The following is a 15,898-nucleotide window of genomic DNA, read 5'->3' on the forward strand; positions in this document are numbered from 1 at the left end:
TGTATGCCGTATATCACAATTTAAAATACCAGCAACTTTCTCAACATTTACTAACTAGGAAAATGCAGACTATGGCAATGTTTATTTGTTACTTTGTGTCATAACGTCATTAATATAACACTTGTAAATTAACTGCATTTTATTCAATGAATAAACAATATTTATTGTTGTGCTATTTATTTAGACTGTACCACCCCTACCAGAAATAAATAAATTAAAAAGCCAAGCACAATAAACCATTGTTACATGAACTTGAAAAGCCTGGCTCATCAAAGTCTGCTGTGTAGAAAGATCAGGCTTGTGCATGCAGTAAAGAAACAGCAGGCAACACAGAAAGAAAGACAACCTTTGTTCTTGCAAGGCCTAGTCCCATAATGCCTAAGAGAATGCATTGCTTTGCTCTGCATTTATAACTTGGGTGGGTTGAAAAATCCAGAGCAATTTACGCAGATAAGCTTAACACTGTCAGTTAATTCAAGTCAGTAATAGCTGCCTCTTCAGCTCACCACATGCTATTTATATAACTCTCCATCATTATGCAAAATATGCCTTATTTTTTTAACACTTTGTGGAATGAGCCTGCAAAGTTTTTTTCTTTTTTTTATCAGAAACATCATGAGTGGACATGACTCATAGTTATATGGCACACAAGCTCTCCAGGTTTGTAATACTATTCTGAGAGCTCTTGTACTTTCACATTCCAAGCAAGATAGTAGAAAGGAATTATTGTGATTGAAAAACTGCAAGTGCTTAGCTAATTTACCATCTCTTAGTCTAGATCACCTACATTTAGTTTTGTAAGCTTTTGGTATTCTGAGCTGGGAAATAACAGAATGACTTACAATGTAGTAAACCCTCCCACCCAAGAAGATGGCAGATCCTAACCCATCATAATCCATGTACTACCTCAGTAGTTTACTACATGACCATGTATGTGAAATGGCCCCTTGTTCAACTCCATGGTCAGAAAACTAACTATACTGCAGTAAAAAAGTGTATGCCTGTTAACCCCCCTCCAGTAATATCCACACATCATCATGTCCCACATTCCCAAGTCTCAACCCTACCTAGGGAAATCTCCATCACTCTTTTCAGGTAAGTCTTGTATGTAACCCTTTGTTCAGTGAACTTCCTCGTTTTTTTGAAAACAAGGCCTGTGGACCGATTGTCCATAATTTCTAAGGACTGGTAAAAGAGTCTGCTTGGCTAGCCTGGATAGTCTGTAGACCATGGTCAAGCTCTACCCCACAGACGGCACATGACATGCATGTGACAGGCATAAATCCTGAGGGTGCACTTTTGCACAATACACAAACATTTGTTATGTTGTCTCCATGCTTCCATGACACAGATAGGTTCCTGGGTCCAGGATCTGAACCGAGCAGTGCAGTACCCATCCACCCTCCTCTTCCAGAACAGCATATCATGCAATCCCCCACTTCATCATGTCCTTTACAGTTGACTTTTCTGGTGAGCTTGCCTTGCTGCTGAGCACAGATGAATAGCAATAAGGATGGACTCCTTGCTTCTCAGCCAGGGGAGCAGCACAGGTGATGATGTCTGATAGCAAACAAAGGTTTATTCATTCCATTTCAATGTATGATCAAACCTGGAGGATCTGAAAGTACAGACAGTGACAGAATGAGTTACAACATGATAAGTGGTTGGAGAGAAGACTAGCAAATTACTACACCTGTCCCCCATTCTCAGGTTTGTTCAATAAAACTGTGAAAACTTGACATTTTGGTAAACTGGGTGTGTTATATGAACTCTCTGATACCTGCATTTCAGTCATCCTGCAACAATCCCTGCCATGCTACTCTGTCTTGGGATCTCATCATAGTGTAGGGGCTTATCTATAATGTAGCAAATCTAGAGAACTGGGATTCAGTCTTATAAAAGCCTTTTGCAGACTGTGTGACTTTAACTCAGTCCTTAACCTCTCTCTCATCCTCAGATACCACTTTAAATAAGTGTCTTAATGTATTATTTATGTTAAAAAATTATAAAGTAAAATAAATGAAAAGAATCTTCATCATAAGGGCTGAAACTGCACTAAAGTATATGTACTGTGTTGCAGAGGTAGCCTGCACTAAAATATATGTAGTGAGCTGCACAAGTAGCCTGAACTATGTCTAGTGAATTGTACAGGCAGCCTACAGTAAAGTACTTGAAGTGAGTTGTGCAGGTAGTCCGTGCTAAAGTACATGTAGTGCATTGCACATGTAGCCTGCACTTAAGTATGTGCAGTGAATTGTACAAGTAATCTGCACTTAGGTATATGCAGAGAGTTATACAGTCAAGCTACACTAATATACATGCAGTGAGTTGTACAGGCATCCTGCACTAAAGTATGAGTAGTGATTTGCACAAACAGTCTGCACTAAAGTGTATGTAGTCAGTTGCACAGGTAGCCTGCACTAAAGTATATGAAATGTGTTGTACAGACAGCCTGCATTAAGTACATGTTGAGATTTGCACAAATAGCCTGCACTAAAGTACATGTAGTGAGTTGCACATATAGCCTGCACTAAAGTATCATCATGAGATGCATAGGCAGTCGTAGCTACCATGAAATAAAGTGTAGTCTACTAAGTGCTATAAAGCAGGCAAAGCTTTGAGGAAATAAGAGTGTTTTATGAGTTGAGAAAGTAAAATGCTGAATATTGTAGATCTGGGTTTGCAGCAACCTGCTTCCCCCTAATGGATGCACTCATTTTATGTTAATTTTAGTTACATTTTCTCATGGAACATTCAGTTTCTAGGCGTTTTAATCTAAGGGTTTTGGTTAGATGATGCAGTGTTCAGGATAAGACATTATGGCATTTCACAAAATAATGACTGATGTATACAGGACCAAATTGCTTACTGCTAAGCTGAAATGGTCTTTTAATAAGAAACTGGAAATCTAATGTGTAAAACAGCATAAATACTTACACTGTGTATGCTTATCCAAAACATAACTTTTATGTAAGCACAATTTGTTTTTATGAACAAAATTACTGTCTGGTTTATTAAACACACTACCCTTGTTTGTTAAATAATCATGCCCTTTTAATTGACTCATATTATAATCATGCCCTTTTAATTGACTCATATTCTCTCATTGCAGCCTACCGTGGAGAAATTGAACCCTGGCATAAAAACTGCTTAGCCCAAACCACACCATGGAGTCCTTGTTCAAAAACATGTGGAGTGGGAATATCAACGAGGATTTCCAATGAAAATGAACAGTGCAGAATCGAAAAAGAAAGCCGGCTGTGTAATCTGCGACCTTGTGAAGTTGATATCACAAAACATTTCAGGGTAAAATCCTTTAAGTTTTTTGCTTCATTGCTTAAGTGGTAATACTGGTATACACAAGCACACAAATTATGATTTGGTGTGCTGGTGACGAGTGTGTGTGTGTGTGTGTGTGTGTGTGTGTGTGTGTGTGTGTGTGTGTGTGTGTGTGTGTGTGTGTGTGTGTGTGACTTATTGCCAGGATGCCAGTAATCCCACTAACAACCTCCATAGCTGCCTGGATATTGATAATATCCCCTCTGGTTGGCCCACACTGGGGACTCATGAGTAACAAAGGAATAAATTAACTGAAGGTTTGCTGGTCAGCAGATACAGTGACAAAAATAGAAAATGCTATTATAAAGAGTTTATACAAGTGTCAGTTACGAGACTTTCAAAACCAACTATTTCATCTCATGCTAACACAAGTACTGCAGTTCTACAACTTTTTCTGTAGCTGAGGCTACTGCATGCAGGCCTGTAACAAGTTCAGTGAGCTCATCTCAGATTAGCAAAGGCATACATAAGACAGTCGTGCTTCAGTTGACTGTGCATACTAGAGACAAGACATACAAGACCATCTAGGTCCTCTCATGTTCCAACACATGAGACTGCAGAAGACACAGGTGTTGAAGAATACAAGAGATTTCAAAGTGGGAAAGCTCAGCTAAATTGTCAAGTTTCCTTCATACCTCTCAATTGTACAGATTTTTACAGAATGCCCAGATTTTTGCCTCATGTTTTTGGTCTGTTTCTCATAACATTGTGGTTTTCTGGCAAATCACTGGCAAAACATTTAGGGTTGAAGTCAGAAAAATAATAACAGACATTTGAGTTTCGACTTCATACCAGCCAGAAAATCCATGCTAATGCAAAACCTGTTATTGTATCAACTTTCTAAGTTTATAAGAGCAATATTTAAAAAGTGACCCTAATTTTGGCTCATTGTCTCCCCATTATTTATGGCTTTGTCCAGATTTTTGCTCTAAGAAGTTGAGCTGTATGGTTTCCTTACTTAGGAATATCTCATCATTTATAAATCCTGAAGTTACATAGAGTATTAGGTGCAGTGTGGACAATTACAAGAGCGAGCCCTTTGAATTCACTGGCAAATTACATGTTAATATCAAGCTGTGAGATCATCCATCATCACTGGAATGTTTCTGGATATTTCTTGATACACACGACATGGATGGCAGTAAATGCCTCATGTCCGTAATCAGCTTTGATACTATCAGATATGCAGTACAGTAGCTGGTACTGATATAATCAAAATATCCTGGAAACCCCTGTATCCTTCAGAATTTTATAAATTCCTGAGCATGTACTTAACTGCAATACTCAAGAAACCATAACTTCAGAACTGCTGGTCTACATATCCTTAGCTCTCAACACCCTGTGTTTTTTAGTCTCATGAGTAGAGACTGCTTCTGGCAAAACACTGAATTTCTTCCATTTCAGCAGCAATGTACTTTCCACACAAACTCCAGTCTGAAAGTAAATAAACATATCTTGTCATACATTTCTCCATATTGTTTTGATTTAGCATACAACCCATGGTGACACATTTCTATATGAGTCATTGATCTTGTGTAAAAGGAAGCTTGAGTTGAAATGTTATATGTGGTTATATAGGTTGTCATTTGGCATAAGGCTAATGGGATGAGAAAGTTCAGATAAGACCAACACTGAAGGATATATATGGAAGTTTTGTTTTCTTTACAAGAAACTTTTCCGTTATGCATGTATCTTTTTATGTGCTTAAGCCAATGGTGAGATTACTGGAGCATAAGAGGAGCAACCCATGGCACAAATGTCCGTAGATGAAGTTATAATATCTTTGTTGAGTTGTATTTCCTATCTCTCCTTCCAGTTACCCTAGGCATACCACAGGGGTCTGTACTTGGACCCCTGCTTTTCACCTTATTTACAAACAACTTACACACAGCCATACTTCATGCAAACTTGGTACAATATGCCAATGACACCACTCTAATCTGCTGAGCTCCCTCCCTCCAAATTCTTCAAGAAAAAAACAGGAGTCATTCACCGGCATAGAAACCTGGCTGTCAAACTCCCAGCTTATTATATTATGCTATTGCACCCATCCAAGGCTGTTGACCACATCCCCCTCTTAAAATATTCTTAAAGGACTACACCCTCATTATCCCAGTGCCACAAACCAAACTCCAAAGAACAATCATTGACCAAAATCTGTAATTCAATAAACCTATAGCTCAGACCATAACTTAAGTTCACAAAAAATTTGGCACCCTTTATTGATGTAAAACTTCCTGACCACTGACAGTAAAGTCACCATAGCCAGAACTCACCTACTTTCCACATTACTATATGCATCCCCTGTTCTAACCAAGCTAAACAGAGGTGACTTAAACAAATTAACCACTTGCTACAACAAGATAGCACATTTGCTACTAACTCCTCATATTGATCCCATCACTGTCTAGCCCTTAAACAATTAGGCTAGTTAGGACTGCCTAACCTATTGAACTTGAATCAACTTACCATGGCACATACCACCCCAATAAAGTACCAGCTCTAGCAGGCCTACTCTAGCTCTACAACAACCACCAACTAAGATCCACAAACAAAATGCCAGTGGAAATATCCAAAGCAAATATATGTCTGGTGACTCCCTTTACTCAAGTGCAGTTGCCAAAATCTGAAATTCCCTTACTAATGGAATCAGAATGCAAAATAACAAACTTAACTTCAAAAAAGTCCTATTTATCCACTTCTTGAATATGTAACTGTCAAGACCCTAACCTAATAAACACCCAGTCCTTTCTCATTGGTAACTGCAAATGGTGCTTTACATGATAAACTTCTCTTGTAACAACAGATTTGATGCTTCAAAGTGCATCATAATCCTACTTTATCTACCTGTATTTTTAACATCTGTGTATTGTTCAAATGTTCCTCAAAAGGACTGTGTTGAATATTTTTGTACAGAACTTCAGAAAATAGTTTGTGTTTGTTACTAAGTTGCATGCTTCCTGTATTTGAATGTTTTTGTTTTTTTTTAGCTTGGTGTACTATGTGTAGATTTTCTCCCCGGGCCTCCACTGAAAACGGGCAATGACTGCTCAATCAGACTTTCCCAGTTAAAAAATGTTAAATAAATAAAGATGACTTCCATTTTTTTTTTACTAATGCAGTACATGCCCATAGTATAGTAGGTAGTGTTGGTTATACATTTCACACCAAATGGTCAAAGAGTATTTCCATGAAAGTTTTAATAGTAATTCTCAAATGAACTGATATATAGCCTTTTATTCATAGGTACCAAACTGAGAGTTTTACAGACTCTGACAGGAACAGTCTGGTATGTTACATTATACTTGGTTTCTAGCAGGGCTAGATATATGGCTTTTTTTTTCTATATGAGGAATGGAGTGCACATCTGGAATGTATCTATATTGAGCTATAATTATATCAAAAGTGAATGTAATATATTTCTGGTATTGATTGTAGATGTGGGGAACTCACAGTCAGCATTAAGCCTCACTTTATTGTCTATGTGGAGCACAGTGGTGCAGTGAATAGCATTGTCACCTCACAGCAAGAGGTTCCCTGGTTTGATTATCAGCTGGGGTGCCTTCTTTGTGGAGTCTGCATATCCTCCTTGAATTTGTGTGTGGGGTTTCCTTCAGGTGCTCTAGCTTCCTTCCACATTCCAAAGACATGCAGTAGGTGGATTGGACACTCTAAATTGTCCATAGGTGTGAATGTACATGCAAGTGTGTGGTAAGGTAGAACAACAGCAGCAAAGATAGCCACCTGGCAGTGTGAACCTTGGCTCTAGATTATTGTCAGCCCCATGTGCAAAAATGAGAAAAGTGGTTATGCATGGATGGGTGGACAGATTAAGCCGCACTTAAATCTTTAAGGGTAGCACAACTGTGTTTTGTGTTTTTTTTTAACCTTGTAATCTACAAGTAATTCATTGAAAGCTTTACTAAGAGTTTTTATTGTGTCTGGGAAGTGATGTATGATCTTTTACTCAGTTACTAAATACAGGGTTTTAAAGACATTTGACACTGACTATCTGATTTGCACTGTAGAATAGCAGTCTTAGGTCCATACATAATTTTCTGAAACCTTTACTTAGAACTCTCCTAGGAGGACATCATATGGCCTTTCATACTTAAGAACCAAATGAAGGGTTTTACAGTTTGACAGTGAACACTAGCATGCCACATTATACTTCATTTTCATTGGCTGGACATATGACTTGTTTTCAGAATGAGGAATGCATTATATAACTAATATACATGCATACATACATACATACACACACACACACACACACACACATATATATATATATATATATATATATATATATATATATATATGTATATATGTATATAGAGTTGTAATTACACTAGAAGAAATGGGTATTCATATTTCTTCAGAAATTAAACTTTCTTTTTCTAAAGTCATGCCACTGTCAAATATAGCCCCCTCTTCCTTCAGCAATCTAAGGGACCAACATCATCTCCTAAACCAGCACCACCCTTGAATGAACAGACAACTAAGATGTGTGAGGGCACCATTTTTTTTTCCAGAATAGGAAACTGCACAGGTCAGCTTTAGTGGTAACATCAACCATGGTAATCCTGAGATTTTTCTTACCCTAACTGCCATTACTCTGTGGCAACCTAGACAAGCAGAAAGCCCACAATTGTAATTGAGTCATGCATGCTTCCAGACATGTGGTGATCCTGGCTAATTATGTGAGTGCACTGATTGGTAGGTGTTTGTCCCCTGTGCTGCCTTGCTGCAAAACCAACATCCACTGTGTGTCAGTATTGTATTAGATTGGGATGAATCACCAGCTCAGGATGAGTAAGTTGGCACTGGCCACTCAACCTCACTCTCCTTGCTTTGCTCCACCAGTACCCAGTCAACTACTCAAAACTAGGGCAACCAGGTCATAGACAGGACTTCATCTTTCCTTACAATGAAACTTATTCTTAGTTGCATTTTTAATCTCAGTGTTCAAGTGTCTGTTTGTTCTAAGTTTACTAAAAGTGGTCAAACAGGCACTGATATATTGCCCCTTATACATAGACACCAAATAAAGGGTTTAAGAGGCATTTGACAGTGACATTCTAGTGTGTTGCACAGTAGTCAGTTTCCATTACAGTGGGTACATAACATTTGGTCATGGTTAGAAATTCAAGATTTGCTCAGAATATACCTGTAGTAATTTATATTTATATCAGAAATAAAAATCATATACCAGAATGTCATTTTCTCTCACTTGATTTATGATAAACTTCTCTTTCCCACCCCAAAACATTAGGCCCAGATGTAGTGACATACATCTGTAGATAAGGCTGTCTACACACCAGAAGTGACCACTAGAGTGCCTTCCAAAGCTGAGTCATGGCATACTGAGTTCTGAAATAAAGGTTCATTTCAAATGTTTTTTTAAGATATGGTTCCATACCCTCTAGGTATCACTACTATGCCTACCATAGCTCTCAGGTGTATCTCTTCATGAGGAACTCTACTCATTTTGAGTCTTAAAAACTCCATGTTCCTCGCAGTTCTTCATGGTCCATCACACATTCAGTGTTACGAATTTTTTTAACTTTGATCCATGGTAAATATTATTGAATTATAATAATTCATCAAAAAAAACTTTTTATAAGTATTAAGTAACTCATTTTAACCATCCTGTGAGCCTCCCAGTTAAAGCTCTTGGTAAGCTGTTAGTAGATATTTCAAATTTTGCTTATGTCTTCCCAGTTATGAAAGACAGTATTTCACATTTTTGAAATGGAAGGTTGAGAGTGCGCCTACATAGCCATTTGTGTTCTTTGATTGCCACTCAGCTCCCAACAAAATAAAAATCTGACATTTTTCAGGTGCCAAACTCAATTCAGAATTGTTTTTTGTGTTATTATGAAGTCTGATAAATATATTAATTTCTCAGAATAAGTGGTTGTTGTTGAGTCTTTCAGCTTTTCGGTTAGGGGTCGCCACAGCGGAACTCCGGTCCGCTAACAATTGGCAGAAGATTTTTACGTGCCGAGTTGCCAGCCCTGATGCACAACCTTCAACGAAGGTACGCCCATACACGCATGTCTCCACACAGAAGACGCTATCTTCTGTCATTTTGTACAACACAGTAAAAAGACTCTTATTATACAGACATGCACACATCTAAGATTGACTTGTGTCTTTGACATTAGCCCTGCTAGCACATACATTATGCTATGTATAAGACTGCATATCCAAAGGTATTATCCTGAAATTTAATTAACAAAATCAGTTGACATTGGCATTTGTGGGTCATGCCAACTTAAAGACAGAATGCCAGTTAAAACTGACAAACAGCAACATTGGCTAAATATTCACTTTAAAAGAAATATAAATATGTTAGTTCTCTTAAGAGTAACAAATTTAAACTCTTTTCAAATATTAATACATTGTATTGTGATTTCAGGCTTAAATAATAAGGTCCAAATGTTCAAAAACTGGCTATAGCCTCATCAGAGATCATTGCTTGCCTTACTCAACTTATATAAAGGCCAACATACCTTTTCAGCAAACCATTAGTCAACTTTGTTTTTAAACTCATTATTACTATCTACATCCTATAATTTCCAGAGGTAACAAGTTTCATATTTTTTCTGCTCTGTATAAGTATTTACTATCTTTTTATGCGTGGCCTTAATATCCACTAAAAGCTTATTCTTTCTAATAACTTTTTTCTTATAGGTTCATAGGTTCATAGGTTTATACTAGGCTATCTGCCCGAGGGCATTTACAAGCCTAGCCCATCGTTTTGTGGCTTACGCCACCCCTTTAGTATGGGGAACTATACCCATTATTTTGCTGTGCCTCTGTCGAGCAGTGACACTGAGGTAATCCCTGGGGTATATCTGCGATCTCCCATCCATTGGTCAAGATTTCTCTTGAACAAGGCCAGCGAGGTGCTCTGCCTCACATGTACCGGGATTTTGTTCCACAGCATAGGGAGTCTTTGGGTAATGAATCTATCCCTCCAGCACGTCCTATTAATAGCCGTGGCGAGGTTTAAGTCTCCCGCCCTTGTGGCTCTGATGGATCTAGATTTTTGAGGTGAAGCATATTCATCAAATCTGGGTTTGACATGGCCTTGTATGTTAGGCAAAGGTCACCTCTGAGCAAGTGTAAGCGACTGAATAGAGCTGGAGTTCTTTCAGTCGGGCAGCATAGGACAGATTTTTGAGACCCTTTATCCTTTTGGTGAGGAACTTTGTGGCCTCTCCAGCTGCTGCAGGTGTCGGGTCAGATACATCCCAAATGGGGCATTGTACTCAATCATTGGTCTGATGAGTGATGAGTAAAGGGAGACTATGACCTCCTTGATCTAGATGAGAATCCCTTCATGATAAGGTGGGCAATGTAGAAAGTCTTCCTAACTACTTTAGCTACATGGGTGTCGAATGACAGACTACTATCAACCTGGGTCCCCAGGTCCCTGATAACTTCTTCTGTGCTCAGTGGATTGCCACCTATTTGGTAGCTAGGGTAACCTTGTTTTTCCCAAAGGGTATGACTATGCATTTTTGGCATTTAACTTCAGGCCGTGGCTCTGGCACCAGTTATCCGCTTTCTGTGAGACCCTTCTGAAGGATATCTGTGTCAGATGTGTTTTCTACTATGGCCCAGTTTGCAGTCATCTGCAAACTTTGTCAGCCATAACCTCCTGTGTTTGCTTGTACTGGAAAAGTAGATGCCAAACAAGAGTGGGCCCAGGACTGAGCCCTGTGGGACACCACTTGTGACAGGTTTTGAGTCTGACATGGCGCCAGCAACTCTGACCCTGTGGGTTCTGTCACTCAGCCAGTTTGCAACCCATCTTGTGATGTATGGGTTAACATTTAAGCTGATGAGTTTTTCAATGATACCCGAGTGGGGTATTGTATCAAGGCCTTAGCCAGATCGAGGTAGGCTGTATGGACTGCCTTTCCTCGCCAATGGCTTTGGTGACTGTTTCAAGAAGTCAACCAAGTTTAAAAGGCATGATCTGCCTTTGACAAAGCCAAACTGGGTTGGATCCAAAGTCTGCAAATTCCTATGTCTTTATTTATGAGGTCCATTATGATCCTCTCCATGGCTTTGCAGATAAGGCTTGTCAGGCTAATGGGCCGGTAATTTCCAGGGTCGGTGGAGGCACCGCCTTTGTGAAGTGGGACCACAGTTGCAGTGCGCCACCCCTGGGTAATGATCCAGAGGTAAGACTTTGATTAAACAGCTGTCCTAGCTGTGGGTTTAATTCCTCATTGAGTTCGTGGAGCACACAGCCGGGGACACCATCAGATCCCATGGATGCTGTGTTTTTGCTTTGGAGAGAGCAGTTCTCACTTGGGCGCTGGAGATGTTTGGGGGCTGCAATCGCTTGGTATAGATATCTCCTTTGGGGAGGGGGAGAAGTTTGCACTGAACCTGTCAGCCAGTATGTTGGCAATGTCTGTAGGATCAGTAATCTTCACATCATTTTGAACTAGTTCTGAGCATATCTGGGAGTTTCCTCCTAGGTGTCTAACATAGCTAAAGAAGGCCTTATGATTGTCTTTTGAGTCTTTAGCTATTTTTCTCTCGAAATTTGCTTTGGATGATTTTATGAGAGCTCTTAGTTTTTACTTATAGTGATCAAGGGTGTCTTACCTTTAAGGATTTTGCTGTATCTTGTAGTAGCTTCCTCCTTTTATTGTAGAGTTTGTTTATGGCTGGGGTCCACCAGACTGGACGCTTGCCTTTGGTACTAAGAGTCTTTGTTTTGTTTGGGATTGCCTTATCCATGCAGTCCTGCAGGTGCTGGTAGAAGGCGCCTGTAAGTGATTCAGCTGCTTGAGTACTGTTTTCCACCAGCTCGGGGCCTTAAAGGAGACCACACTAGTCTTTAGAAGTGTGAAGTCGGCTTTTGAGAAGTTCTTTACTGTGGTCTTTTTATTTCAGGTGGGGTGGGATGAGGACCTCCAGCGAGATTAGTTTGTGATCTGATCTCACCAGTGAGGGTATACTCCGTGTTGAACATTGTGCTCCCATGTTCGTGATGATGAGATCAAGTATGTTATCTCCTCTTGTGGGATGGTGACTAGTTGTTCCATGGCATTTGAGTTTATGAATTCCAGGAACTTTTGGGCTAGGGTGTTTGGGCTTGAGTAGTGTTCCCAGTCTATATTAGGGTAATTGAAGTCACCTAGTATGATGGTGTTTGGTGATACATTTATCCTCTAGTGTTTTCAGGAAGGCCATGTGAGGTTCCTGAGTTTGTGAGGGTGGCCTGTAACATGCTACAATTTGCAGAGCAGTCTTGCCTATGGTTAATTGCACCTGGATGGTCTCCGATGCATCGTATGCTGTTACTCAGTCTTGAGGTGTGGGTGTCCTTAATGAATATGGATACCCTCCTTTCTTGGTATTGTCCGGATTTTGGGGCCGGAACGCATGATATGAGGTAAAACCTGATAGCGCTGGGGTGCTCTCAGGAGCCTTGAACCAGGTTTCTGTCACAGCACAGACATCGATGTTCTCCATACTGAGAAGGGCCTCGAAAAGTGCATTTTGAGATTGAGACTTCTGGCATTGAGCAGCATTACCCTTAGTTTTTTTCCTTTTTGTGTTCTAGGGTGGTAGGTTTAGAATTTGAGCCTTGCCTAAAAAGGCACTATGGGGTGGCAAGAGCCTTTGCCAATATCCGAATCCCAGGGTGACAGGTGCAAGCCGCCCTCATGAAGCAGCGTGGCTTGTCCAGCATGTCATCCCAGGCAGACAGATACTGGATCCCCTTTGAATGACACCAGTGTTTAAGCCAATTGTTAAAGCTGATCATCTTATCTCTGTATTGTGGCATCACTCTTGGTGAAGGTAGGATACTGCTCAAGGTCAGGGTCATACCTGCCTGGGCTACATAGTCAGAGAGCTCCTCAATGTCTCTTTCATGTAGTCCAAGGAGGTACGCCTCAGGTCGCTTACACCAGCGTGGACAATGACTGAGTCATATTTCTACTTGCTGTTGAGAGACCTGAGTGCTTGCGCTATGTGGCGGATTCTAGCGCCCGACAGGCAGCTTACTGTGACCTTCTCCTTACTCAGTCTGGTGAGCGGGACATCAGTGTGTCTGACTATGGAGTCACCAATGACTAGTGTGTCTGGCATTGTGTTTGGCCTTAAGGGCTGTGACTGTTTGACACTCTGACTGTGAGGTCTATGTGTTGCAGGTGTTGTGTTCTGAGGTGGTGGTTGTTTGGGTGTCTGCTTTGGTGGCCTCTGCTGTTTTGGTAGATTTTTGATCAGAGCCTCGAGTATGTCTTTGTGTGTTTATGTGTATGATTTGAGGTTGTAATGGTGCTATGTGAGACTGGGTCTATAGTGTGTGTGGTAACCTTCTCCTCCTGACTGGTCTTGCCAGTCCTGTGTTGAGAGAGCTCAGCCTCCAGTTTGGCCAGATAGTTGCATCTCTCGCATGTATTTGTGTTTTGTGGGAGGAGGAGAGGGTTGTCTGTGTACATGAGGCAATTGTAACATTGCCTCAGTATTCCCAGGTTCACCAGCTGAGCAGGAGAGGACACTAGCAACTGATCCCTCGACATGCTAGAAGGATAGACAAAAACTTTAAAAAGATTCAGGGGACGTGGGTGACCGAGAAATGGGGGTTACCTTTTGGGGTACTATCTATGACAAGAGTGCCGTATCAAGGTAATAAGTACTGTAGGAGCAAGTGCTAGGTTTAACAGATAGAGAATAGTCTACTTGGAGTCAAGTGGAGATGATCTTTTAGTTATAGGATAAGCTGATTAGATCAGTAGTATAGTTCGAGGAAGGTAGTTTTAAGGAAAATTTGAAGAGTGGACTTTAGGTAGCCCGAATAGTTTAAACCTGCCTAACCGGGCGCTGCCCTAGTGTGCAACAGTGGCAGCTCCGCTTAAATCAAGGCTTAACGCTGCGCTGCTTTTATACCAGGGGCTGGAAAAGCTAGAAACTGGCCCAAAACGACCAATAAACTACTAGTTACTGGCTGAAACCTCACAAAACTGGACAAAAGGCAGCTCAATGCTTCCCACTCCCACTGGTAAGCAAGGTAACTTCCTCTCCCCCAAATAAGGCAAGGAAACAGTACACAGGAACTACAACCAAAGCCCAGGAATCAGCAACTCTGAAACTGGACTAAACTAGTAAAGCAGGAAAAACAAGAGATATTTTTTTCTTTTTTTTTTTTCTTTTTTTTTCACAAAACAGGCAGAAACAGGTACAGCAAACACTTATAAATGCTATGAATCAGCTACTACAGCTTACACAGAAGAATTTGCTACAAATACAGTCAAATAGTAACAAACAAGGATTCCAAGTGCAATATTAAGTTAAATGCAGTAAAAACAGCTTCAGTGTAACAGAAAGGCAGGCGAAATACAGTCGCTAGGTATTCAGATGTGGAAAGCAACAAAAATTATACTTAGTATCAAGAAAAGTCGCTTATTCAGCTCAGAAGGGCAGAGTCCAGCCTCTCCTCCCACAAGAGTGCAGACCGCAATCCTTCCTAACGTAAAATAACTGGCCTGAAGCCCAAGTGCTTAAACCAGAACTAATACACTTTTAGAATAACAGACACTGAGCTCTCAATCAGCAGTTCCTAACCTAGAAGGATGTAAGCTGCCTGTCCTGCCACCACAGTGCAGGCCACAAACCTTCCTAATGTAAAACAACTGGTCTGAAGCCCAAGTGCTTAATCCAAAAGACTTAGAAATGATAGCTACACTTTAATCAAGTTACTACCAGCAGTAATAAATACAACTGAATACTTTAAAAATGCCTGGATTAGTGCTCAAGTTATACAAACAAAGCTAGATTCAGCAGGTCTGGATCTAGTCTATGCCAAACGAGGTGTACCAATTTCAGTAAGAAGCAGTTCAAATATGCAGGCACTATAAGCTTTAACCAGAAATTCCCAGCTCAGAAGGACAGAGTCCAGCCTCTCCTCCCACAAGAGTGCAGAACACGAACCCTCTTAATGTAAAATAACTGGCCTCAAGCCCAAGTGCTTAAACCAGAATTAATACACTTTTAGAATAACAGACACTGAGCCCTCAATCAGCAGTTCCCAACTTAGAAGGATGTAAGCTACCTGTTCTGCCACTACAGTGCAGACCACAAACCTTCCTAATGTAAAACTGGTCTGAAGCCCAGGTGCTTAAACTAAAAGGCTTACAATGAGTTACACCAAGCAGTAATAAATACAATTGAGTACTTTTAAGATGACGCAAGAGCAAAATAAAGTAAGAAAAACACAAATACAGTATATATATATTTTTTTTGAAAGAGAGAAAGGAAAGAGAGAAAGGAGTAGCAGAAACTAAGCTGATTGGCCTTCTCAAATGCTCTCCTGTACTGGGTAGAATGAGGTAATGACGCCAGACTGGGAGGAGGGTCCCAGATCAAATTTACACTAGGGGCGGCAACTGCAAAGCCACCAACTATAAAAAATACTATACCAACAGGGAGGGAGGGTGGGAAACAAACTGCAGAAGTGTTACTCCCAGCTGAAAAGCAGCAGTGAGCCTTTAAATGAAAGTTTTAAACAGCTAAAGGAGCC

The 15,898-nt window shown here is 40.3% G+C and overlaps 1 protein-coding gene across 3 annotated transcripts in view; it reads right to left on the reverse strand.

The window, feature by feature from the left end:
- LOC122798186 (squalene monooxygenase-like) overlaps nucleotides 1-15,898 on the reverse strand; it is a 1,096,774-nt gene that overhangs the window by 237,647 nt on the left and 843,229 nt on the right. The window lies entirely within an intron of this gene.

The sequence above is a fragment of the Protopterus annectens genome, chromosome 3.part1 (assembly GCF_019279795.1).
Source record: "Protopterus annectens isolate FY-2018-M chromosome 3.part1, PAN1.0, whole genome shotgun sequence".
In the NCBI taxonomy this organism is placed as follows: domain Eukaryota; kingdom Metazoa; phylum Chordata; order Ceratodontiformes; family Protopteridae; genus Protopterus; species Protopterus annectens.